The 26,370-nt window shown below is 41.6% G+C and overlaps 1 protein-coding gene across 1 annotated transcript in view; it reads right to left on the minus strand.

The window, feature by feature from the left end:
- PDE8B (phosphodiesterase 8B) overlaps positions 1 to 26,370 on the minus strand; it is a 1,129,923-nt gene that overhangs the window by 717,104 nt on the left and 386,449 nt on the right. The gene's annotated exons all lie outside the window — the stretch shown is intronic.

A 26,370-nucleotide genomic window follows, 5' to 3' on the forward strand; every position in this document is an offset into this window, starting at 1 on the left:
TACTTCTAAGGAAACTTGCTCATACTTACTCTCTTAAACAATCACTTATAGAAACACATACTTATTTAAACAGGAACTCTTACAATCTCTTACTCTCACATATACTCACTTATATACATCAATATTCACATATACTAGATTAAAACATATGTAGTTACTGATAAAGGCACTAGTGAGACAGTCATTCACTCAGCAACACACACATATACACACTCATCCACCCATACAGTCCTGCACATATGCTGTCTTCAAAACACATACAAAGAGAGAGTCAGTCATTCATGCATCTATGTGATAAGTAATACCCCCACCAAACCATACAAACACTCATACTGATACTAAAAAAAATCTAATAACCCATATACCTACACATGTAGCTACTCACCAACCCATGCAGCCACTTATAAACAAAGTGAAACACTAATACATATATTTAAATATTTAAACATTACTCACTAATATATGTATTCACTAAGATACACTTAATAAGCCAGTTAACCAATCAATTAAAAAAAAAACATCCATTTAGACACTTATTTAAACATTTATTCTTCCATCAACTTTTATATATACATATATAAAACATATTTATTTTTCAGAAAGACACACATTCACTGGATGGTGTCATCAGTGTTGTCATGAGTGATGTAATATGTGACGTCATCAGCAGTGCATTGCAGGCGCAAGTTATAGTGAGTCCATCTAACTATAACGTGGGAATTTCAATGGTTTTATGCGAGTAAAACTTCCAGCTAACAATAACTGGTGTGAAACCTATGGTTTTTTCAGTGAATTTAATAGGTTTTTTAAATGCTAATTCCTAACTATAACTGGTGTGAAACCTATGGTTTTTTCAGTGAATATATATATTTGAATATATATATGTGCCCTTGACCACAGACGTAGTCGAAATTAGTTTTTCTCTGCCTTGAGATTAAAATACTTTTGCAAACCGATCAGTGGGCTTGTGAAGACTTTTTTTCTGGATTCTCCTCACTTAGCTGTATATATAAATATGTAGGAAACAAAGGAGAGAGCAAGGACTGCATTCGGGGAACATCCTTATCCTTAATGACTTATTCAAAAACAACGTGGACAGACCCATTAAGGACGACAATACTGGAGTGCCAAGGACCACTTAGGTTTGTAAGAAGTATATATATATAAATACACATCACATCACAGTTGGATTATAGCATTCACATTCATCAGTCAGGTGTGAACATTTGACATTCAGCCCACAGGGTTGGTCTACAGTTATTTAAGATGTCACACAAAATGTGGATGTAAGGGCATTGGCTCATTTGGGAGACAAAGTAATATGCAAATATTTTGCAGTGGCTATAAGGTCAACAACATATGATGCAGCTTGTGTAGGATTGTTGAGTCAGACCACTGGTTCAAGATATGTATCTTTTGTTTTGGAATCTTCTTCGGATTCACAAGTTATTTTGAGAATGTGTGATACTTTCGCTTTAAGAAAGTAAATTTGGCATGAGAAGTGGCAGAACTGAATGATGTACATTTTGTTTGAAACAATGGCAGTCAAGTGGTTATTGTTCTATGCTCCGCACCATTATTGTAGCTGTTTTACAGATTGCCTTATCCTTAGGCTAAAGAGTACAATGCAATCAGTCTATGCTGAGGGAGGGGGGACGCACGTGAGCACATCAAAATGTCACAGCGATAATGAGCATGAACTTCTCTTATTTTCACAGTTCATTATTCGTTAGTTTCTATTTTACTTTCAAGTCATCTCTGTGGCACTTTATGGGTTTATGTCACACAAGATGTTAAATAATGAGATAAGTAAAGTAAGCAAGGGAACCTGAAGGAAGGGGAGGGATGGGAATGGGATGGAAGGGGAAGGAAGGGGAAGTGCAAGGTAAGGTGAAGAGAAGGGAAGGGAAGGAGTAGGTGAAGTTAAAGAAGGTAGGGTGAAGGGAATGGAAGGTAAGGAGTAGTTGAAGGTGAAGAATGGAAGGCAGAGGGAAAGGAAAGAGTAGGTGAAGGTGAAGAAGGGAAGACGAAGCGAATGTAAGGAGTAGGTGAAGGTGAAGAAGGTAAGGCATAGGGAAGCAACAGATCTGAGCAATAGTTATTTAGACAAATGCAGGTAACATGCAACCACTCTGCAGAGATACATGGCACTGCTGTCCCTTCAGAACGCTGAAGTGACAGCAATTGGTACCCTCCCCAGTCTCAACGAGACACTTCCAGATTCTTTAAAGTGCAGCACCATATTAAGATGTGCTCTCTGTACACCTTCCACTTAGTTATGAATATTTGATACAGTCGCCGCTGATACCGGGAACTAGTGACAAGGTGCCACTGCACAAGGATGGACAATCATCACTGAGCACTAGTAATGAACAGGAATAGATGGGAAGGAGCCTGAAAAATCCATTACAAGATGTCCACGTACATGCACATGTGGCCATTTTAGAATGGGCTGACTTTCTTAATGCTTGTAATGCAACTGAACGTCCCATGGCAATACCAAAATCATGAGCCGTATCAGGCCAACAAAATAAAAACGGCAACGCTACTAGTCTGGTAGTGAAAATACTGGCTTCATAAATGCTTTACACCTAAGGAATTTCTATATCATGAAACTTCATCAGTGACAGAGATAAAAAAAACATATTTCTTTTTATAAAGCTTCTTGCATAATTTTACAGTTTCAAGATCCCAAACTGTACAGTTTATTTGGTTTGCATGCGGGCTGGACCGCTAACTTCTCTGGTTTTAGTTTCACGTTTGACTTATAATGCATAAGCGCAGACCGTTCAATGAAACATTAATATTTGCCCGCGCGTGGGGGAACGGGAGGGGCACCCATGCTTGTGTGAACAGCCCAGACTGACATGCCGGTCAAGTTTGTCTGCGTCACCAGCTCCTCGTTGAAAGGTCTAAGTGTTCACGGCGGTCACAAGAATGTAAAGTTTTCATCAATGATTTCCAGGGTAAGTGCCTTGCTCTTCCCCTTGACAGATGTATTCTAGATTTCAAAGATATCTCCCATAATCCCTCAAACACCCACACTCTCCTAACGTATTGAGCAGAGTAGACGTAGAAAAGCACTTGAACGTGGAAGGGAAAGCGTTAATACCATTTGTTTTCACCTTTTTACCAGACTCCTCAGTTATATGCCGAAAAAAAGGGGGAAAATGGCTCAAAAGAAAATATACTTTCCTCACATTATACACAACACACAGATTATCGAAGCCCTTTATCAAGGTAATCTTTAATTTTTTCATGAGCGGGGAAAAATGCAACTTTGGCAGCTAACACAAATGTGTGGTCATTTTTAGAACAGATTTTTGAAGCTAGTTCTCACTCGCACTGTCACGAAACTTAGCCAGCCACTAATGTTACAGGGAAGAGGTGGCTAACTGCATTTGACACTTTGAAACAAAGGAGATGTAAGAGTTGTGTGCTTCTTTGATTCCAAGTAAATGGGTCAAACTGCATTATATTGTACATGCAAATTATATTTTCAATAAAAATACTTTAAAATAAAAAAAAAATAAAAAAGAAAAATAACAAGAATGTGTTTATTTCTGAGTGGAAAGATCATTGATAATTGGCATCTGTAAAACACACAATATGGAAATCTGGTATAACATGGCAGCACTTTTAGGGCTCGCCTAGTGGCAGCGCATGCCCTGTCTGTTGCGAGGCATTCTTAAGTTACAGTGGGTGTAAAGCCCGCCCATTGCTTAATAGATTAACTACTGAGGCTTTTCTACTCCAGTTGAGAGCACTTTTTTAGCTATTCGGCGCACTTCACTCTCACGGCTACATAACCTTTTTTTCACATAAGGTATCCATGCCATATTAGCTTCTATTTTTTCTCAACATCATGGGGATTGTAGGGTACCCAGGGTTTTTGCATTCTCTAAAAGAGGACAAAACTAGCCAAAACATAGTTACGTTTTGGATATTTTGGGAATAATCAGGAACAAAACTGTACAAGAAAATGTCTGTTTCTCCCTAAACATGGCATCTACAAACGATGTACTATACTAAAATCACAATTTCCCAGCTATCAGGAACAAGCAGGGCTAAATGAAAAACATGTTTTTTACCACAGTTTTGGCATTTTTCTATGAGGTACCCCTATTTATTGTCATTTTTGCGCTTTTAGCCTGCTTCCAGTTTGTGGTGGAAACTGGTGTGAAACCCATAGTTGATCACGGAAAGCTATACATTTCTGAAAAGAAGACAAAAGTTGTGAAATCAGGGGCCATTTTTATAGGTACCTCAAGGTTTTCTCAAGAAACTTAACATTAAAAACATACTAAAAATAAGTTAGAAAAATTAGCCATTTGTGACAGCTTTTCGTCTGTAACTTCTTGTCACGATGTCCGAATTACAAAGGCAATATACTGTTACATCTGCTCGATCCTTCTTGTTGCAGGATATATAGGGTTTGTAGGTTCTCCAAGAACCTGAGGTACCCAGAGCAAACAACTACGCTGCACCTTCCAATGTTTTTTCATTATGTACCAAGTATAGACCAATTCATATGATAAAATGTAAAGAATGAGAAAGGGGGTGAAGGAAACCTATGTATTTCAAAAATGTACACCAGATACCGAGTTTAGGAGCAGTGGTTATTTGTACATCTTTGAATTAATGGGAAACTGTACTAGCATGTGATTCGGAGGAAATTTCGCAAGCTGTCTATATTTCGTGCAGACTAGTTACATTTGGGAGCGCCCAGTATAGAGAAATCCAATTGGTAATAACAAATGTTCTTCTATTCTGCATTCCGACATGTCTCCTGATAAAAACGTTACCTCACTTGTGTGGCTGGGCCTAGCGCCTGTGGCACAAAATGCCTCAATTAGTGAGCTGAAGACATAATATTTTACCACTGGGGACTGCCTTTGACCCTGGGTTGATCCATTTCTGTCACAGGCACTAGGCCCAGCCACACAAGTAGGATAGCGTTTGTATAGGGACCGGTGGGTTGTAGGAATTTTGTGGAGCCCTGCATATTCCAAATTTTTAATTCATAAAAATGCAAGAAAAACGTGCGATTTTATGCAAAATTTAAGGTTTAAAGGGAATTTTGGGTAGGAAATTGTTGGGGCATCCGTGCAAGGCATCTATTTATTTATTTATTTGTTAAGCTTATAATGCGCACAGCTACCCAAGAAGGGTTTCCCGGCGCCATGACGGAGCACATCATTTTAGCAGGAGCCAAGCAAAAAGTTTATTAGTCAAACAACCAGGTTTTGATATTTTTTCGGAACCTCGAGTAGTTTTCTTCTTTGCGGATATGTGGAGGAAGCGTATTCCAGAGAGATGGACCTAGGTGTGAAAACGATCTACCTTCCATTCTTGACAGTTTATATCTAGGCACACAGAAGTTGGCTGCGGATTGTGATCATAGGTTGCGTTTAGGTGTATAAGGATGGACTAGTGCTTGCAGATATTTAGGCGCTGTACCTGCTTTTATCCTGAACATATAGCTCAGGACTTTGAACTTAATACGTTCTCCACCCTGAGTCAGTGTAGATCTCGTAGATGACCCAAGATGCTGGTGGTTTTTGGGACTCAGCAAAACAGTCTGGCAGCTGAGTTTTGGACTAGCTGCAGTCTCCGTACTACAGCTTTATTTGAACCCAGGTAAAGGATGTTGCCGTAGTCAAGCCGAGAAGTAATGAGAGCATTGACTACGGTCTTTTGGGTGGAGGTAGGTAACATCCTGAGGATTTTTCTGAGCCATTTGAGAATGGTAAAGCAAAGAGCTACTACTTTGCCGGACTGTTGCTTCATGGACAGGGTGTTGTCAATGATAACCCCAAGGTTACGGACATGGCTGGTTTGGACAGGGAGATTTCCCATTTAAGTAGGCCAGTGGGAGGAGTTCCACAGGTCTTGCTGTTTCCCCAAAATGAGAACCTCCATCTTGTCTCCATTCAGTTTCAACTGGTTGCTAGTCATCCAGTTGAATATGTCGCTAAGACCTTGTTTGAGATATGAGGGAGATAGTGGGCTGGATTCCGAAAGAGAGAAGATGATTTGTGAATCATCCGCGTAGGTCATAAGAGTGAGACCTACTTTGTCCGCTAGGTCTGCTAATGGTTTAACATATAAGTTGAAAAACAGAGGGCTCAGAATTAAGCCTTGGGGCACTCCATGTGATGAGACAAAGTTTTTTGAGCATGCTGAAGATGACATCATTTGGAAAGTACGATTTTCCAAGAAAGAGCTGATCCACTTTAGTGCATCACCACAGATCCCAATACTTTCCAGTGTGTTTACCAGCCTTTGGTGCGATATGGTGTCAAAGGCCGCACTGAGGTATAATAAAATGAGGGCTACCGTTTGACCCTCATCAAGGAGTTTACAAATCTTTTCGGTGACTCCCAAAAGTGCTGTTTCCGTGGAAAAGCCGGTTCGAAAACCTGACTGTGAGGGGTGAAGGAGATTGTTGTTTTCAATAAAATGCGTTAGGACTGAGTGAACATGTCTCTCGAGGATTTTAGAGAACACTGGGAGGAGCGAAATGGGTCTGTAATTTGACAATGTTTCGGAGTCCGCCATTGGCTTTTTTAATAAAGGATTTACCATTGCGTGTTTCCACAACGTAGGAACCGTAGATTGTGAAAAGGAGGTATTCAAGGTGTCTAATATCACCTCCAGTAGTGGAGAGTCCAGTTGTTTTAATACGTTTATGGGGAGTGGATCAATTGGGGATCCTGATTTAATGGTATTGAGAATGGTTTTTAGTCCATCCATTTTAATAGGAGGCCGGCACTCTAGCGTGGCCTTGGCGACAGAGGAGCTTTCCATGTCCTCCTGCATAACAGTGTCGATCTTATTGTTATTTATTTCGATGATTAAGTTGTCAATTTTTCCACTGAAAAAGTTTGCAAGATCCTGACATTGTTGCTCATTTAAAGGTCGGGCGGTCGCTGTAGTTTGACCACCTGCCAGTTCTTTGACCGTATTGAACAGAGTTTTAGATCGATTTTTCACTTCCATGATGGTATTCGACACGTATAGGGCTTTTGCTTTCATACAAGAAGCATGATATTTGTTTCTTGCATTATTATATGTCCCTTTCTTTCCGGGTGCATAGTCTTTCCGCCATTGTCTCTCCAGTGCTTTACATTTGTTTTATTCGATTTTTAAACACCCTAGATTCCCCTGGGCGTCTAGTTAGAAATATTTGGATTTGTTAGGTTTTCCTATGGGTGGCTGACCAGAGACTGAAAAGTCAGCCATTCAGCATGACAAGTTAGATGACATATGGGTTTAGCCCTTCTCTGCCGGCTCGTATGGAAGAACAAAATCCAAAAGTATTGAAATTACCTCTCTTTAGTCACCAGCGAAGCTGAAAGACATTCGAGTCTTAAGGGATGGAGTTAGGGCCTAAAGTCAGGATGGGCCAAACCTCATCTCATTTGTTTATACAAATTATTCCTGATGTCAAGCAATAACTCTCCTATGTGGGGCAAATTGGGACAAAGCCACTGTTGTGACCCTGCGGGGAGAGGAAAGTCTGGTTTGCACCATTTGGGGCAGGGCTATGGCTAATACCAGGTTGGGATGCCTGCATCCCTTTGTTTTGGGCAAATGGAAAATCCATGGTGTCTATTAGACTTAAGACAGTGGTTCGCTCTGTAGTCGAAACTAAAAACTCTATGGGAATTAACATGGGAAACATGCTTAATGTGACCTCCCTTTTAATTGGCCCCCGCTTGATGGATAGCCCTGAAACTTTTCATGCGCATCAAGAATCACAAGGCACTTTTCTGGGGAAATTTCATGAAGATTTGTCAACTGGTGGCAATGATATATGCAAGTTAAAAAAAATTGACTATAGAAATATGGTCCGAACTGGAATATATATATATATATATATATATATATATATATATATATATATATATTACTCCACTTGCCCACAACCATCCGGTCGGCATCCAAAAGGAGAGCACTCACAGGATCTTGTTTCAAGGTGTAATTATTATTGTGCTGGACCCCCTACCCCCCCCCCCCTGCACTGACCGACGCATTTCGGCACTCTGCCTTCCTTGATGTCAGTGTAAACAAGTAACAAACACCATTTTAAAGTGCAATAGTGTGTGAAGTGAGTTAAAATCATTGACATTGCTGAATCTTGTTGCTATGCTACATAGTGTAAAATTCATGGCGGCCATCTTTAAACTTGTTCCAGACAATTAAACATCATCCTTTATTACAAGTACTCCACTTTGTAAACATATAGATTTGGTCGGTTGGTGATAAAAAGAAACCTCAGATAGACAATTCTACTGAATGTTAAGCATATTTATATGTATATACTACCTAAGGTACATGATGAAAACCACTTTATAATAATAGTTGTTTTATAAACCGAACACAACCTCTTTTGTTTCAGGGAGTACTGATAGGTTATCACAATTGAGCCCTGAATGAGCAAACCTATTAAACAGAATTTGCGTGAGATTCAAAGGCACAGTTCTCATGGATAAACATATTATTAAGACATAGACGTGTTTACAAGTTATACCACTAACAATAGGAGTGACAGAAGAAGGAACAACAGGGCAGATGTAAGCCAACCTAATTCAGAAAATCCATTCTAGGTGAGCTCATAGTTCCTTGTCCTTGTTAAGGCCTAGAGGCGCTTTACTTTGCAGATCTATGATGTGTTTTCGTTCAAGAGCTCTCAACCATCTCGTTCTACCCCCACCTCTTTCATTCTTGGGGACCTGATCGATACAGAAGAACTTCAGTAGGAACCGATTACTGTTGTGCATTCTCTCGAAATGACGGGCCACTGGATAGGTGGCATCTTTTTTTGAGATGGCGCACATATGTTCCAGTATGCGCTTTTTTGCTGGATGAATAGTACTACCCACATATCTTTTGGGGCACGGGCATTCCAAGACGTACACAGTAAACTCAGAATTGCAGTTGAGAAGTTGGTTTATGTTTCTTGTTTTTCTCTTTTCCATACCACTTTCTAAGGTGTTATAATCTATCACTTTGTAGCTGTGTTTGCACGCCTTGCATTTTAAGCAATAAAAAAAGCCTCTCACCTTCTCAATTAATGTCAAGTTGATCTATAATGGTTATGCACTAAGTGGTCGCCTATGGATTTGCTGCGCCTGTAGGTTATCAATGGGTACATGGGAATAACTTTTGTAAGCATGTTGTCGGTTCGAAGAATATGCCAGTTTTTCTTGAATATTTGGACCACTTCTGAGGACTTAGCATTATAGTGGGTAATCATTCTGGCCGGAGTGACATTTGGTTAAATTACTGGGTTAGAAGTCTTAGATATCAAGAGTTAAAGTCTATCTATTTTTTCTGTTTTAGCATGTGCTTGATGGAGGATGTTAAGGGAATACCCTCTAACTTGAAACCTATTAAAGGCATCCTCTTTGGCTCTGTCATACTCTATTGGTGATGTGCAGTTCCTCTTTAACCGGAGAAGTTCCCCATAGAGGATGTTGTTAACCATACTCCTCACGTGGAAACTCCTAGCATGGAGGACAGCATTTCCCACTGTTGGTTTTCTATACAAGCGGGTGAGGATTCTAAATTCCTCAATGGAGACTTTTAAGTCTAAATAACAGACACTGGTGTTACTGATGTTACCACTGAATTTTAGATTCGGACTATTGCAATTAAGGAAAGCTACATAGTATTAAGCCTCAAGATGGCTGCCCTTCCACACGATGAACAGGTCATCAATCTAGCGGGCCCATAATACAATGTTATCCATCCATCGTTCAGGTACATCTCTCCAGGCCATGTGCTTCTCCCACAAGCCAACAAAAAGGTTTGCATAGCTGGAGGCGAAGCACGTGCCCATCGCCGTTCAGCTTTGCTGTTTGTAAAGTTGGCCCGAGAAGATGAAAATTTTATTTTCAAGGCAGAATGTCAGCATTGTCAACAACATATCATTATGCTTCATACATTTCAAGGGTTGCTTATCAAGGAACCATTTCACAGCCTTCACACCATCTTTATGGTTATTACAGGTGTAAAGGCTGGTGATGTCTAGTTTGATAAGAAGCACATCCTCCTCCCAGCTTACACCTTCTATGAGTCTCAAAAAAACGCTTGTGTCCTTAATATAAGAACTAAGACCTCTAACCCAGGGTGCCAGAAAAGAGTCAATGTAAATAAAGCAGTTCCCCAGCAGACTATCAATAGAAGCAACAATGGGTCTCTCTGGTGGTCTAAACATGTTTGTGAATTTTCAGGGAGGGGATAAAAAGTGGGCATTACAGGATATTCACAGAATAAGAAATTATATTAATCTGTGTCAATCATTCCCTCCTCCCTTCAAGACATACAAAATTGGTAAAAAGTCTTGAAACAATTTGCATAGACCACTTTATTTGTTGGCAGGTAGCAATCTATATATATTAAACACAAAATCACTCCTTCAAGGAGACAGATTAGGGCATACAGCGGGGTTGCAGGACCTAATTTATTTAAAAAACGGCATAACCTTTTTCCGTGGGTGTTCCTTTTTCAAATGAAAATGACTCCAGTGCTCTCTTACACATTAATATGCATACTGCCTCGTTCTCATTGGAGGGACATTCTGGCCACACTGTCATTGGAGTGAAACTGTGGCCACTCCGAGAAGACAACATGTCCCAGCATTCCCCTGCTTGTCATAGGAACACTGTAGTTTTCAATATTATCTTTATTTCAGCCCTTCAATTATTGTAATATTTTATCCTCAAGTGAGTACTGGCTGTGATCCAGTGATTTTCAGAGCATTTCTGTACAACTCGATTTTTGTGTTTGCCCTATAAGTCACATACCAAATAAACTTGGTTTCTTTCAACCCCTACATCCAGCGGCACAATGCCATAGTGAACATACCTGAAGATGCAGCTTGAGTAACCTGTGTCTCACCATGAAGTCACGGCATATATGTATATTTACATGTATATATGTGACCAAGAGCCTGTGTGCTCGAAACGCGTCTTCTTTGTGCCCAAATAAAGAATACCTTGAAACTTACCCGGCTGGTGCGGCTTGTCATTCCCTCACGGTGCTGTGCAGGAAGTTCGAGAGAATATATATACCAGGAAAAGTTCCTCACAATGGTATCTGCCGCTTTCCAAACCAACAGTCCTTGGGTGCCGTGCAGAGAATCCCTCAGTAAGGAACAGGACAATTCAATCCAGAACAAGGTACAGTGACCCGTCTTTGCACATACTAATGCCTTTCGATTTGCCCGCTCCTTTTGTTTTGCGGGAACAGCATGGTGGATTACATCGCTACCGAGCATCCCTCTTAGCAGACAATCTGCTCCCTCTCCCCAGTACCTTCAACACAGTCCAGGCTGGGGGGGCGCCGCGTTGTGCATTCTATGCACCGCAAACCACAAATTTGTCCGGCATATCCGGAGCTCCTGACCGAGGGGCATGCCAGAAAAGCAGAGCCGACCTCCGCCTACAAATACTCCTCAAATCCTGCTTCATTTAAAAACAGGTTTGACACATGCTGGGGTTGCCAAACACAGGTTTATTGCCACCAAAATGCACTTAGCAATCTTCGCAATGTCCACACTATCAGCCCCTGGCAGACGTGGTTCGGTGGATACCTTTCTCAATACCGGGTGTCTGCTGTGTTTGCCAAGCTGATATATTTTGCAGGGCTTCTGTTAAAAGCCCTGCCAAGGGCATTCATTGGAGAGCGTTGTAGTAGTAGAAAGCGGACAGGGAAAGTTCCTCACAATGGTATCTGCCGCTTTCCAAACCTACAGTCCTCGGGTGCCATGCAGAGAGTCCCGCAGTAAGGAACAGGACAATTCAATCCAGAAAAAGGTACAGTGACCCTTCTTTGCACATAATAATGCCTTTCGATTTGCCTGCTCCTTTTGTTTTGCGGGAACAGCATGGTGGATTACATCGTTGCAGGGCATCCCTCTTAGCAGACAATCTGCTCCCTCTCCCCAGTACCTTCAACACGATCCAGGCTGGGGGGGCACCGCATTGTGCATTCTATGCACCACAAACCACAAATTTTGCCAGCAAACGCGGAGCTCCTGACCGAGGGGTGTGCCAGAAAAGAGGAGCCAACCTCCGCCTACAAATACTCCTCCAATCCTGCTTCATTTAAAAACAGGTCTGATACATGCTGAGGTTGCCAAACACAGGTTTATTGCCACCAAAATGCACTTAGCAATCTTCGTGATGTCCACACTATCAGCCCCTGGCAGACGCGTTTTGGTGGATACCTTTCTTAATGCCGGGTGTCTGCTGTGTGTGCCAAGCTGAAATATTTTGCGGGGCTTCTGTTAAAAGTCCAGCCAAGGGCTTTCATTGGCTGAGCGTTGTAGTAGTAGAAAGCGGACAGCGAAAGTTCCTCACGATGGTATCTGCCGCTTTCCAAACCAACAGTCCTCGGGTGCCATGCAGAGAGTCCCGCAGTAAGGAACAGGACAATTCAATCCAGAACAAGGTACAGTGACCCGTCTTTGCACATACTAATGCCTTTCGACTTGCCCGCTCCTTTTGTTTTGCGGGAACAGCATGGTCGATTACATCGCTACCGAGCATCCCTCTTAGCAGACAATCTGCTCCCTCTCCCCAGTACCTTCAACACAGTCCAGGCTGGGGGGGCGCCGCGTTGTGCATTCTATGCACCGCAAACCACAAATTTGTCCGGCATATGCGGAGCTCCTGACCGACGGGCATGCCAGAAAAGCGGATCCGACCTCCGCCTACAAATACTCCTCCAATCCTGCTTCATTTAAAAACAGGTCTGACACATGCTGGGGTTGCCAAACACAGGTTTATTGCCACCAAAATGCACTTAGCAATCTTCTCGATGTCCACACTCTCAGCCCCTGGCAGACGCGTTTCGGCGGATGCCTTTCTCAATGCCGGGTGTCTGCTGTGTGTGCCAAGCTGAAATATTTCGCGGGGCTTCTGTTAAAAGTCCTGCCGAGGGCTTTCATTGGCTGAGCGTTGTAGTAGTAGAAAGCCGACAGGGAAAGTTTCTCACGATGGTATCTGCCGCTTTCCAAACCAACAGTCCTTGGGTGCCGTGCAGAGAGTCCCGCAGTAAGGAACAGGACAATTCAATCGAGAAGAAGGTACAGTGACCCGTCTTTGCACATAATAATGCCTTTTGATTTGCTCCTTTTGTTTGGCGGGAACAGCATGGTGGATTACATCGTTGCCAGGCATCCCTCTTAGCAGACAATCTGCTTCCTCTCCCCAGTACCTTCAACACAGTCCAGGCTGGGGGGGCGCCGCGTTGTGCATTCTATTCACCACAAACCATAAATTTTACCGGCATACGCAGAGCTCCTGACCGAGGGGCATGCCAAAAAAGTGGAGCCAACCTCCACCTACAAATACTCCTCCAATCCTGCTTCATTTAAAAACAGGTCTGACACATGCTGGGGTTGCCAAACACAGGTTTATTGCCACCAAAATGCAATTAGCAATCTTCGCAATGTCCACACTATCAGCCCCTGGCAGACACGTTTCGGCGGATGCCTTTCTCAATGCCGGGTGTCTTCTGTGTGTGCCAAGCTGAAATATTTTGCGGGGCTTCTGTTAGAAGTCCTGCTGAGGGCTTTCTTTGGCCGAGCGTTGTAGTAGTAGAAAGCGGACAGGGAAAGTTCCTCACGATGGTATCTGCCGCTTTCCAAACCAACAGTCCTCGGGTGCCGTGCAGAGAGTCCCGCAGTAAGGAACAGGACAATTCAATCCAAAACAAGGTACAGTGACCCGTCTTTGCACATAATAATGCCTTTTGATTTGCCCGCTCCTTTTGTTTTGCGGTAACAGCATGGTGGATTACATCGATGCTGGGCATCCCTCTTAGCAGACAATCTGCTCCCTCTCCCCAGTACCTTCAACACAGTCCAGCCTGGGGGGGCGCCGCATTGTGCATTTTATGCACCACAAACCACAAATTTTGCCGGCATACGCTGAGCTCCTGACCGGGGGGTGTGCCAGAAAAGCGGAGCCGACCTCCGCCTACAAATACTCCTCCAATCCTGCTTCATTTAAAACAGGTCTGACACATGCTGGGGTTGCCAAACACAGGTTTATTGCCACCAAAATGCACTTAGCAATCTTCGCGATGTCCACACTATCAGCCCTGGCAGACACGTTTCGGCGGATGCCTTTCTCAATGCCGGGTGTCTGCTGTGTGTGCCAAGCTGAAATATTTTGCGGGGCTTCTGTTAAAAGTCCTGCAGAGTGCTTTCATTGGCTGAGTGTTGTTGTAGTAGAAAGTGGACAGGGAAAGTTCCTCAAAATGGTATCTGCTGCTTTCCAAACCAACAGTCTTCGGGTGTCGTGCAAAGAGTCCCTCAGTAAGGAACAGGACAATTCAATCCGGAACAAGGTCAGTGACCCGTCTTTGCACATAATAATGTCTTTTGATTTGCCCGCTCCTTTTGTTTTATATATATATATTTAAACAGATCAGGTAATAGGTGATGATTTATCCACTTTTCCTAAGATCACCTACAGAAGAAGCGGGTCATTGAAAGACAGTATTGTGCAAAGCCACTTAGAAACTGAATAAAAGAATACCCGATTAAGGATTTAATGGGTTTCTACCCATGCCAAAAATGCAAAGCTTGTAAAAACAGCAAACAAATACTGTTCTTTACAGTACCAGGTCTGAAGAGAGAAGGAAAAATCAATACATTCATGACCTGTAATACTCCATACTGCGTATACTGCCTCTCAAGTCCCTGCAACCTGTTGTACCTAGGGAGTACCATACACCCGACCAAAAAGCTTATCTTCGAGCATGCACACGCCATAGAGAAGAAAGACCCCACATACCCCATTTCTCAACATTTTGCTGAATCTTATGCCAGCCATAGAAATATCTTGAGATTCTTCTGTAATGATCACGTTTTCCCCAGTGAGAGAGGAGGAAATAGGGAACTCCGCCTACGGAGGTTAAAAACAAGGTACATTATCAATTTGCAAAACGAGAACCCCGGGAGGGTTAAATACAGAAGAAGAATTGTATATACATGTAGGCTAAGTCCATTGCCTCTCTTTGCACTGTCATTTTTCTGCATAATTTTTAGCATTTGTCTTTATATATTTCTTTTTTTTTTAAGTGCTTAAATACTCATCTAGAGCTTTATAAATCGAAGGTTCAGTATTTATTTAGAATTGCTGATGAGAATAAGAGAGAATGAACTGTTTGCTCATCCAGAGCATAATCATGAATGCCACCGCATATTCTTTTGCTTGCGTAATTTGATGCAAAATTATTTTAAATGTATGCTCATACAGAGCTATATCATGACTGTCTCTGCATAACTAGTCATGTATCAGGAACAACAATTACTTCAGGGTCAACAGAAGGTAGCTTCCTGCCGCTCGCCCTGAATTGAAGGACGGGCCCTTGAAACACCGAAGAAGCAACTCGGTGAAATTGATACAGAGAACTTTGCCTGATACTTCCAAATAGATCTGGAAAGACGAACCAACTGTTTATATATATATATATATATATATATATATATATATATATATATATATATATATATATATATATATATATATATATATATTTATATATAGAGGGTTGCGCATCTTCACCATTCCTTCATACGAAAGCCCAGATCCCCAACTGCTAAAAGACTGGGCAGCATATACAGCTGATTTAAGCAAGGGCATGCTATTATTGCTCATAAAATACGCATGGAGTGATAGGGACAAAGCCCTCAATGAGATCCGAAAATTAGAAGACCTAATTGCAAAGGAAAAAGACACGAAGACCACTGAAGAACTACGTGCAAACATGCAAAAACGACTCAAAGAATATGAGAATGGAATCAAGAAAAGGAAGCAAACAAAGTTCCAGAGGGACGAGCAAGATTATTTAACGGGCAGAATACTCACCTTCGCGAAGAAATTCGATGCTACAAGGAAAAGGCTCGCTAAGGGAACCCAACGGGTGAATACAAATGTCACCTCAGAATCGGAAGTCTCAACATCGGAAGACGAGTCGACCAGAACAAACGGAAGACAAAATATGGGACCCAATACAGCTGAGCCTTTTTTAGACGAATTTCAAGTCATGCAGGAAACGTGACAACGTCCCCCGCCCCAGAAGGCAAAAAAAGCCACAAAGAAAGGAAGAAAACCAGACGCGGCAGAAGGGGCCGCGCAAGATACAACACCCATGGTAACCAGAAGCAGGGGCAGGAGGGGGAGACGATAAAACAAGAAAACACCATAATAAACCTCTCTCAGAGAAAACTTACGATCCACGAAGAACAAGTATTGAGAAGAGGCATGACTTTCTGCCCAACAGCTAAATTCGATCCCGTAGAAACAAGAATCGACATCTTTAAGTTTGTACGGAAACTGAAACTGGACAAAATCTTTGCCAATCGTCCCCAACCAGAATTAGCAACATGCACTGATATAACCAATGGAACGACAAACGATCTCATTGATGACGATTTACCCCTCCTTCAAATCACACACTCCTTAGCGGGCACGGAGGACTTGCCAAGCTCAAGTGAAGTACTCAGGAGGGAAGAAATTACACAAAAAAGAGATCCAAGCAACCTCAAAAAGAAATCTAGGTTCCTGCCGCATGTAACACACGATGCCATTGATGTCTTCAATGATGCGATTCTACAGGATCTGGATAAACTCGCCACTAAAAAAGTGGAAATCACTAAAAACAATTCCAACATCTCCAGCATGGAATGGCAAGCCATAAAATCGCTGAAGGAAGATAATTTGATAGAGATCAAACCCTCAGACAAGGGAGGAAATATAGTTATTTTTGACAAGGAACAATATAAACTATAGGCGCTCAGACAACTAGAGTACAGAGACTGCTATGAGGTGATTAATAAAAATGACTTTGAGAAATGTGTCTCGGAATATCATGGACTATTAAGGACTTGGTTGGATGAAGGCATGCTAAGCAAAAGTGAACATGAATACCTGCATTGCAAACATCCGATTATTCCCACCTTTTACCACCTGCCGAAGGTGCATAAAGACATCAAGCACCCACCAGGGAGACCAATCGTCTCATCCATAGGCAGCCTCTTTGAAGCAACCTCTAGATTCATTGACAATTATCTATCTCCTTATGTCAAAGATCTTCCCTCTTTTGTAAGAGACACTCAAGACTTCCTCAGGATTATTGATGGTATACATTGGGACAATGACATGCTACTTATCACTCTAGATGTCGCCAATTTGTACACCTGCATTGGGCATCAAGATGGACTCCTAGCGATTGATTGGTTCTTGAAAAAGAAAAGCATGCAATTTCACCAACATAATCGCATGCTATTGAGAATGACTGAATTCTGTCTTTACAACAATATCTTTCTATTCTCAGGTACATTGTATCGTCAAATCAGGGGGACCGCCATGGGCACGTACTTCGCCCCCAGCTACGCGAACCTTTTCGTGGGCTGGTGGGAGAAGCACGTGGTCTGGGGGGAACCAACGAACATTGGCTAGACCATATTATGGTTTGGACTAGATACATTGACGACTTGTTTGTCGTCTGGCGGGACGACAGGCCCTTGGCTGAGAGGTTTGTGGCAACACTAGACGACAACAGTCTCAATTTGAGATTCACCAGTGTAATAAGCGAGAAGTCAGTCCACTATCTAGATCTTGAGGTTTTTGCGGCATGGGGTATCATTCAAACTAAACTCTACCGCAAGCCGACAGCAGGAAATGCCGTCTTGCATGCTGCCAGTCACCATCCCAGATCAATGGTAAGCAACATCTCTTATGGTGAACTGTTGCGCCTGAAACGAAATTGCTCAGAACATAGCGATTTCTTACAGGCACAAAAAGCTGCGGTTTCTAGATTTCTAGAGCGAGGCTATTCGAAAACATCTCTGTTAGAAGCCTCCAAAAAAGTGGAACTCAAAAACAGAAAAGATCTTCTGGTGAACAAAAACCTGAGAAAAACAGTAGAGACTGAATCTGTGACAAGAATGATAACGACCTATACCATGAGATCAAAAGAGCTGGTCCAAATCTTCAACAACAATTGGCATATTCTGACCACAGACAGTATTTTAAAGAACAGAATATCGCCCAGACCAATGATCACATACAGGCGTTGTCAATCATTAGGTGACCACCTCACTAGGAGTCACTACAAGGACCCCACAAAGCTACCCAGATCTAAACCCATACAGGGTTTCTACCCCTGCATGCATTGCAAAGCATGCAAATATAGCCAGAAGAAGACCAAATATGAGGGTAGGCCAAATGACCCCCGACCGACAAGAACCATTAACAAGTTCCTGAATTGCAATTCGGAATTTGTGATCTATTGTCTTGTCTGCCCGTGCTCCAAGAGGTATGTTGGTAGTACGATCAATCCAGCAAAGAAGCGCATCTTGGAGCACATGCGTGCCATGACCAAGAGGGACAAAAACTACCCGGTGGCACGCCACTTCGAAACCCACCACAATAGCAACAGAGACTTACTGTCCTTTTATCTGATAGATCAATTGGAAAGGCAGGAAAGAGGTGGAGATAAAATCAGAACTCTTAGGGCAATGGAGTCGAGATATATTCTCGACCTCCAAACTATGAAGCCAGTAGGTTTAAATAATGACGAAGAACTTTGAGTACATCTGGATTAACGTCATAAAGGGGTTAACTGAAAATGAATAGATATGAAACATCTGAAACTAGAAGAAGGTACCATCATCTGCCAAACTCTCCCCCATACGCTATGTTCATATGATTATGAAATCTGTATATTTGTGTTAGGGAGTTTCATGCCCGTACAGGGCAAGATGTAGGAAAACAAATAAATACGCCCATTCAGGGCGCTATAAAAAAGTGACTTGCCCGGTGCATATATCAAATGATGAGAGAGTGACTAAACATACACGGTGCATACAAATAGAATGTTGTTAATATGAAAGGTATAAAAATATCTAACTTTCGACAATTGAAATACAGCGATTTATGTAAATATTTGCAGAAGATTCGCATTTGATACCAACTTCTGATATTCTAAATTCTCTATGTATGTAAAAAAACATTTGCACTGTGTTTACGTGTATATATATATGAACTTATTACTGTCACATGTACATACTCTCTTGTCACCGAGCTAGTCATGAAATGTACAAATGAATCACATGGGGATTTTTTTTCCCTTGTTGTTTTTAATCGCACGAGCACTTTATTAATTGCCATTTTTCCGTGTACCATTGTAAGTAAACATGCATTTGCACATTACAATATGTCTGCCACTATCCTAACCGATTGTTGGCTTAGTCCTCTTTCGATAACCATGAAGAGGTGGAGATAAAATGGCAAGTTTTGTTATGCACATTGACCCTGAGGAAGCCGTTTCACGGCGAAACGCGTTTGTCTTTGTATGGGGTAAGGGGGTCTGTCATTAAATCAAACGAAACATCACCAGCTTGGAGTGCCATCTGCTTTCTTCAACACAAGCGAGCGTGTAGCAATATATATATATATATATATATATATATATATATATATATATATATATATGTATATATATATATATATATATATATATGTATATGTATAGAGAGAGAGGGAGGAGAGAGAGAGAGAGAGAGAGGGTTAACTTCGCCTGATACTTCTGAATAGATGAAATAAAGAACCCTGCATGAAGCTTTTGGGTCCGTGTTCGTCTTTCCAGATCTATTTGCAAGTATCAGGCGGAGTTCTCATTATCAATTTCACCGAGTTGCTTCTTCGATGTTTCATGGACCCTTCCTTCAATTCAGGGCGAGCGGCAGGAAGCTACCTTCTGTTGACCAAGAAGTAATTGTTGTTCCTGATATATATATATATATATATATATATATATAGATATATATATATATATATATCTATATATATATATATATATATATATATATATATATATATATATATATATATATATATATATATATATATATAGAGAGAGAGAGAGAGAGAGAGAGAGAGAGAGAGAGAGATAACTCCGCCTGATACTTCCAAATAGATGATATAAAGAATATATACTTTTGTAGCAGGAGAACTGCAAAATGTGGTTTATTTCAAAGTTCTGTAGTACTACTCTGATGAGCTTTGGCTTCCCTGCAGCCTTGCTCACAGACAAGGAGGCACCATTATGAGACAATATTTACAAAGCATAATGTCTGACCTCATCATGGTCAGTGAAAACATCATAGCGTGATTTGTAACGTTTACTTCTTATTTATTAACAACAAAATGTTAAATCTTGTTAAATAAAGTATAAACATTTAAACAATGTATACATTGTATCAACATATAGCACACATGCCTGGGACCTGAATCTATTTTCAAAGTTTACATACTGTCATATTCAAGTGCCAGCTGTTATAGTAGCAGCTCTAAATACTGCCCAAGTGGGCACAGTCAGTATTTATCCATGTTGCACCATTAATATATCCGTTTTATACAAACCAGCAAAAAAAGCCATCTCAAATAAAATAAAGCCCAATAGGGCAATAAATCCCATTGGTGTCGACACCTGATATTTTCACACCTTTAAATACTGTAAAATTAAACAACAGTCATGTCACTCAGACTTAATCTGGCCAAACTTGATGATTGCAGCAATTAAAATAATACCAACCGCTATAATATAGGACACCATCAAAAAGGATATAAAGCCCACGTTGGCAGATGTATTGCATATCAATAAATCATATTGATTTCAACCTAAGTCTGATCATATTCACAGCTTAGAATACTGTCAGATTAAACAACATTAACAACATTCATGTCATTCTGACTTGGTCTTTGTTTCCATTCACTTCAGAATTACAAAAAAGTGCTTCATTTTTGCTTTCTTTTAACATTTCCTGGCTTTATTGTCACTCTCTTTCACTTGCTTTATTGTCACTCTCCTTTGCATGCTTCTTACTTTTTTGCATGTGTGTCCTTTTCACCACCCCCTCTGTGATGCGTTTGCAATTTTTGTGCTCACCCACCCGCATTGCTTTCTTATCTGTGTGCTTCTAACCCATCCCAGTTCCAAATACTCTATACTCTCTACCGCTCCCTCGTGCGTTTGCTTTTATACCCAGCTCTTTGTGCTCCACAGTGCTCTCCCCATGCCCATTTGCTCCTACAGTGTCCTCTGTGTTGCTTACCCCCACCCTCCCCCTGTTTTGTTTCCTGACCCCCTTGCGGCTTCAGCCCCACAACCCCCTCGCCCCTATGCTGATTCTGAATTGTAAGCTTTTTTAAGGAAATTGAAGGCAATTTAATTTCTATTTTCAATAAAGTAGAAATGTGGGTATTCCTTTTTTTCAGTAGGTATATTAAGCCAGTAAGGAAGGTGGGCAGGGCATTTATGTATGGTAGGTTACATATGGCAGATTAGTTATGATAGGTGCCTCTAAGTCCTTTAATGCTGTGGTTATTCACCTCCAGCGAAAAAATCTGGTGAGGACCCCTTCATGTTGAAAAACTATCGCCCGATCTCCTTAATGCCTTTCTTGGCAAAATTATTGGAAGCTCATGTGGCACAATGCCTTGTTCCCATTTAGAGGAGTCAGCATTTCTGGAAGCATGCCAAGCCGGTTTCCATCCTGTGAACTCTACTGAACCAGTAATCCTATCAGTGGTTGATGACTTGCTCCGAGAATTTGATAAAGATACTGCTCTGCCTCTGGTTCTGCTGGACCTGTTAGTGGCTTTTGACACAGGTGACCATATTCTTCTGGAGGACCGTGTCAAGGCCACGGGGCTTGGCTATATTGCTTCAGACGGGATGGAATTGTTTGTGTAGAGAGGCTCGCAGTCAGAATGGCTTGCCCTTTTTAAAGCAACATGGCTTGCACAATTTACAACGACGCAGACAATCGTCAACTCCTCTTCAGGATAGACCATTCTTTTTTGTCTAAGTAAAACGCTGAGAACCTTATGATTTTCATGCACGTTTGGATGAATAGTAATCATCTTAAAACAATACAGACAAAACTGAGATTGTCATCACAAAAAGTAAACTGGACCCCTGGAATGCTTTTTTTGGCCCACTGATATGGGGGATTTACCACCACCTAAGAAAATCGTAAAAAGCCTTGAAGTCATCATTGAGAAACCCCAGCTATTAGCTGCAATTTCATCCTGGATTTTAAAAAAAATGCCGAATTGCTTAACTTTTAAGTATTAATTCAAGTAGTCATAACACTGGCCATATCCAGTCTTGACTACGCTAATTCTCTCTGCAGCAGGCTCCTGAAAGATCTCCTTTTCCAGGATTCAAATTGTTCGAAACCAAGCAGCTCGTCTGATATACAAACAGCCAAAACACTGACATATTATCCCACTACTGTGAGACCTCCATTGGCTTCCTATGGAGCAAAGGATTGTTTTAGAATAAGGTGTGTCATATTTAAAGCTCTTGCTGAGATCAGCCATGCCTTCATAAATTCTAGAGTAATGAACCACACCCCGAACAGTACACATCATTCATCCTCTCAGAACCTTCTTTCCATCACCAAGTTCAAAAAGAAAAGGATGGGTTGTTCCAGATTCTCTGTTTTGGTCTCCCAAACCTTGGCATTTACTTCCTCTTAGTATACAGATGGCTCCTAACTACAATAAATTTAGGCAGGCTCTCCAGATCTAGCTTTTCAGACAAGCGTACATTTAGTGCACCTTTTTTTCACAGCAGTTTCTCTTGTGATTGTCTCTTGTAATTGTTCCTCAGATTATTCAGTGCCATGAAACCTTTTGGCATGTGTGTGCTGTACAAATACTTCTAACATAACATAACATAACATAACATAACATAACATAACTCAAGTTTGGAGCTTATGTATGTATGGTAGGTTATGTGAGGTAGGTATGATAGGTGAAATAGGTAAAGGTGTGGTAGATTTAGTATTGTGAGATTGGTATGGAGTTAGGCATGGCTGGTAAAGTACATTAGGTTAGGTATTGTGAATTGAGTGTGGTAGATTCGCTAACATAGGTATGGGAGCTAGGAATGGTAGGTTAGATCCATTTAGGTAGGTACGGTAGGTTGGGTACAGTAGGTGATGCAGGGACGAGGTGCAGCGCCTGACTCTGGACCACGGAGTCCACGGTCCGATCCCCAGTGCTGGCGGCAGGTTAATCCAGCACCATGTGACTCTGGGCAATAGCTCGCTTAATCTTCCTGACGGACTCAAGCGCCTTGACACTCTCGGGTAGTTGTGCGGTTTACAAATACTGCATTTCATGGTCGGTAGGCATGGGAGGTGTGGCAGTTTGGATACGATAGGTATGGTAGTTTATGTATGTTAGGCTAAGTATGGTAGGGAGTCACGGCAGGTATCAAGGGATGTATGGGATCACAACGCATGCTTTTACCACGCATGCTTTTACATCACAACTTTTACAATGCATGTCTTTACAACGCATAGTGTTGAGGGGTGCTGGATAGTGAATAGTTTAATTTACTATTCCAACCCCAGTCCCCGTGGATAGTAGGGAAGGTGTTGGATAGTAAATTAAATCTATTCCCTATCTTAGAGCGCCCCCCAGCGCAATACTTTGTAATGGTTTCGTTGTAAAAGTTGCGATGTAAAAGCACTGCGTGGTAAAAGTTGTGTTGTAAAGGATGTTTTCCGGTATCAAGGTATGGTAGGTAGATATTATGGAAAGTTGTGTGGTAGGGATTAGATATTGAAGGTCTGTATGGTGGAGGGTATGGTAAGGAGGTGGGTATTATAGGTTAGTATTGCACTCTGCCTGTCTGGACAGCCACTGATAATACTAAAGTGATGGAGGTTCTTTGGCAGACAACCAGTGTCGCCAGGACTGACCTGGAAGGTACATCTGCTCATGTTGAGGTCATTCATGTATCGAGCTAACTCTGGAATAAACCCTCTTCTCGCAAAGCTATGTGTCTCCAAATTTTTAGCCACCCTCTTTGATTATAACAATGGTGATGATCTTCAAAGAAGCCCAGAGGTTTGCATGTACCAGATGTGCTTGGATTGTATGACCAATAGAAACAAGTTATTTTACCTAACGTTAAAAAGTGTTTAGTTCAAGTGCCATTGACCCCACCAGGGCCATCAGACCTGGCAACACTGTGAAAGAGAAAGCTGCACCTTTTGTTCAATTGGTGGGTAGAGTTTGCGTAGTTGCACTATGAAAATTTCCGCAAAACGGTAAAAAATCTCTGCAAGCACGCAAAAGTTCTGCGAACAGGCGGAATTGCTTGTTTGCTTTTTTCCTGTTTGCAAATGCTGTTTGCGTGCTCTGGGAGAAATTTCTTGCAAACACACATTTTGAAAGCGCGAGCAAGCAAAAAATTCTGCAAAGCCACAGATCGCAGAATTTTTGGCAATTTTGGCGTTCTCTGCGGAATGCAAAATTACCCAAATTCTGCAAATTCCACTAGCAGAAAGGAATTTACCTCCCAGGCCTATTCCTGAGGAGAAAGCGCTAGTTGTGCTTTTCATGATTAAAACTTTAAAGGATCTACAAGCATCGAAAGAATCATGGAGTTCAGGTGTCAAGAGGTCAAGCTATGGATATCCTATCCCCAGTATATAGGGGATGTTGTGATCCAGAAATAAATTAGCCCAGGATCAAAGAAGCAGTGTTGGGATCTATCAAGAAATTAAACTGCTATCCAGCTGAATCTTTGGAAGACTGGCAGCAGCAACAATGGTAATTTACAAAATGGAAGAAATTACTCTTATTTTACACTGTAGCAAGGTGAGAAGTCTTCAGAATTATACTTATGTAAGCATTGGATGTGTTTTCTACATTTAAAAAACATATTTGCTGTGTTAAGTCGCCACTAATCACCTGTCATTTGTGAGTCAGACTTTGGCTCTTTAGAAAAGGCACTTCATATGTGCCATCCACACGCTTTTTTTTGCCTGGCCTCGGGTCTTGCCTGTGATGCTGTTTCCTTGGCTCGTGCTAGGCCCTGGCTCACGCTGAGGGGGGGCCGCTCTTACGTCTTTCAGTCCTATGAGAAGCATGATCGCGAGACAGACGTCATTCCGCCCGTGCGTCTCCAGGCGTCTTGATATGTGTACAATGAAGGATGAAGAGACGTGTTCAGCTGGCCCCTTGCCCCCATGATGTAAAAGGTTGTTTTTTTTCTCAGTCAGCTGATTTAAGTTGGTGCATGCTATGTTTATTTTTTGAGTGAAATAAATAATGCGTGTTTGAAACAGAAAAAACTAAATAAATAGATAGAATAAAAGCGCTTTATCAAAGAGAGGGACATGCTGGCGGCTGCTGGAAGCAAGTGCTGTAGTCTGATCACTGAAGATTGTGACTGAGAAAATGGGATTCATCAGCCGCAATACAGATTTTTGGAGAACAACACAATATTCCTACTGTTAGGATGTTTCATAAAAGAAAATGTGCAATATTTAATGGAGATTCAAAGAAATTCTGTAATGCCGTGAAGAAAGCACAAGAAAAGTGACATCTGTCGTGTCCGCGCATGCAGCTGTAATGAGAAAATATATGGCTGTTATGTTCTTAATATTTATAAACGTGTGCTAACATTTTACAATGTAATTGTTTTTCTTTTTCCGGGAATGTTACGTGCTTAAAGTATTTATTGAAAAAGTTAGTGAAAAAATGTATTGCAATTTTTTTTACATCCAGTTTGCATGAGTTTCTATCCAATGTTTTAATGCTTGCTTATACAGCGACTGCAACAAATGGGTCTGAAATTAATATTTCCATTTCTGCTACTTTCACATGTTTCAGGTTTGTTGTTGCGTGCTGTTTCTACGGTTGAATATCGCTCTTTCCTTCCCTGTAGTGGTCGAGTGTCGCCCTTTAGTGAAAACACTACAGTGTACACAAGAAACTCATGTTGCATGCTTTGAAGATTAGGCAAGTTCTGGTCAATTGCTGGATGATGGACATTTCATTTTGTTAAAGCAGAATATAAAGAAATCCTTTGCTTCTGTGATGTAAGCTTCAGAAGATACTGGGGGCCTCATTTACAAGCCCCGTGTGCTGCCAAAACCATGCCTGTCAAGTATCACGCATCAGCCGTGACACTCACGCATTTCAGTGCGGTGTGCCGCATCACCGCACTGAAATGCATTGTCACGCATTTATGCCGCTCTGAAATATTGGCTATGCAGTTGCCAGCGCGCACCACCGGCGGCGCCTGTGTGCCGGCTCTGCTGCTCCAAGGCGTGCTGCCAGCAGCTGCTTTCTGGGTTCAGTACATTAATAAATAGTTAAATATTGTTCCTCTCAGCTCTGGAGTGGCCAAGAGCGCAACAAAGAAACAAATCTGCCCAGCCTAGTGCCTGGCGCCAGGCCGCATTTCCTGCTGCGTGGCGGTAGTACTGCCTTGTAACATCCGGTCCTGAAGGAAGGGGAAGTGAGGGAT

The sequence above is a fragment of the Lissotriton vulgaris genome, chromosome 3_1 (assembly GCF_964263255.1).
Source record: "Lissotriton vulgaris chromosome 3_1, aLisVul1.2, whole genome shotgun sequence".
NCBI classification, from domain to species: domain Eukaryota; kingdom Metazoa; phylum Chordata; class Amphibia; order Caudata; family Salamandridae; genus Lissotriton; species Lissotriton vulgaris.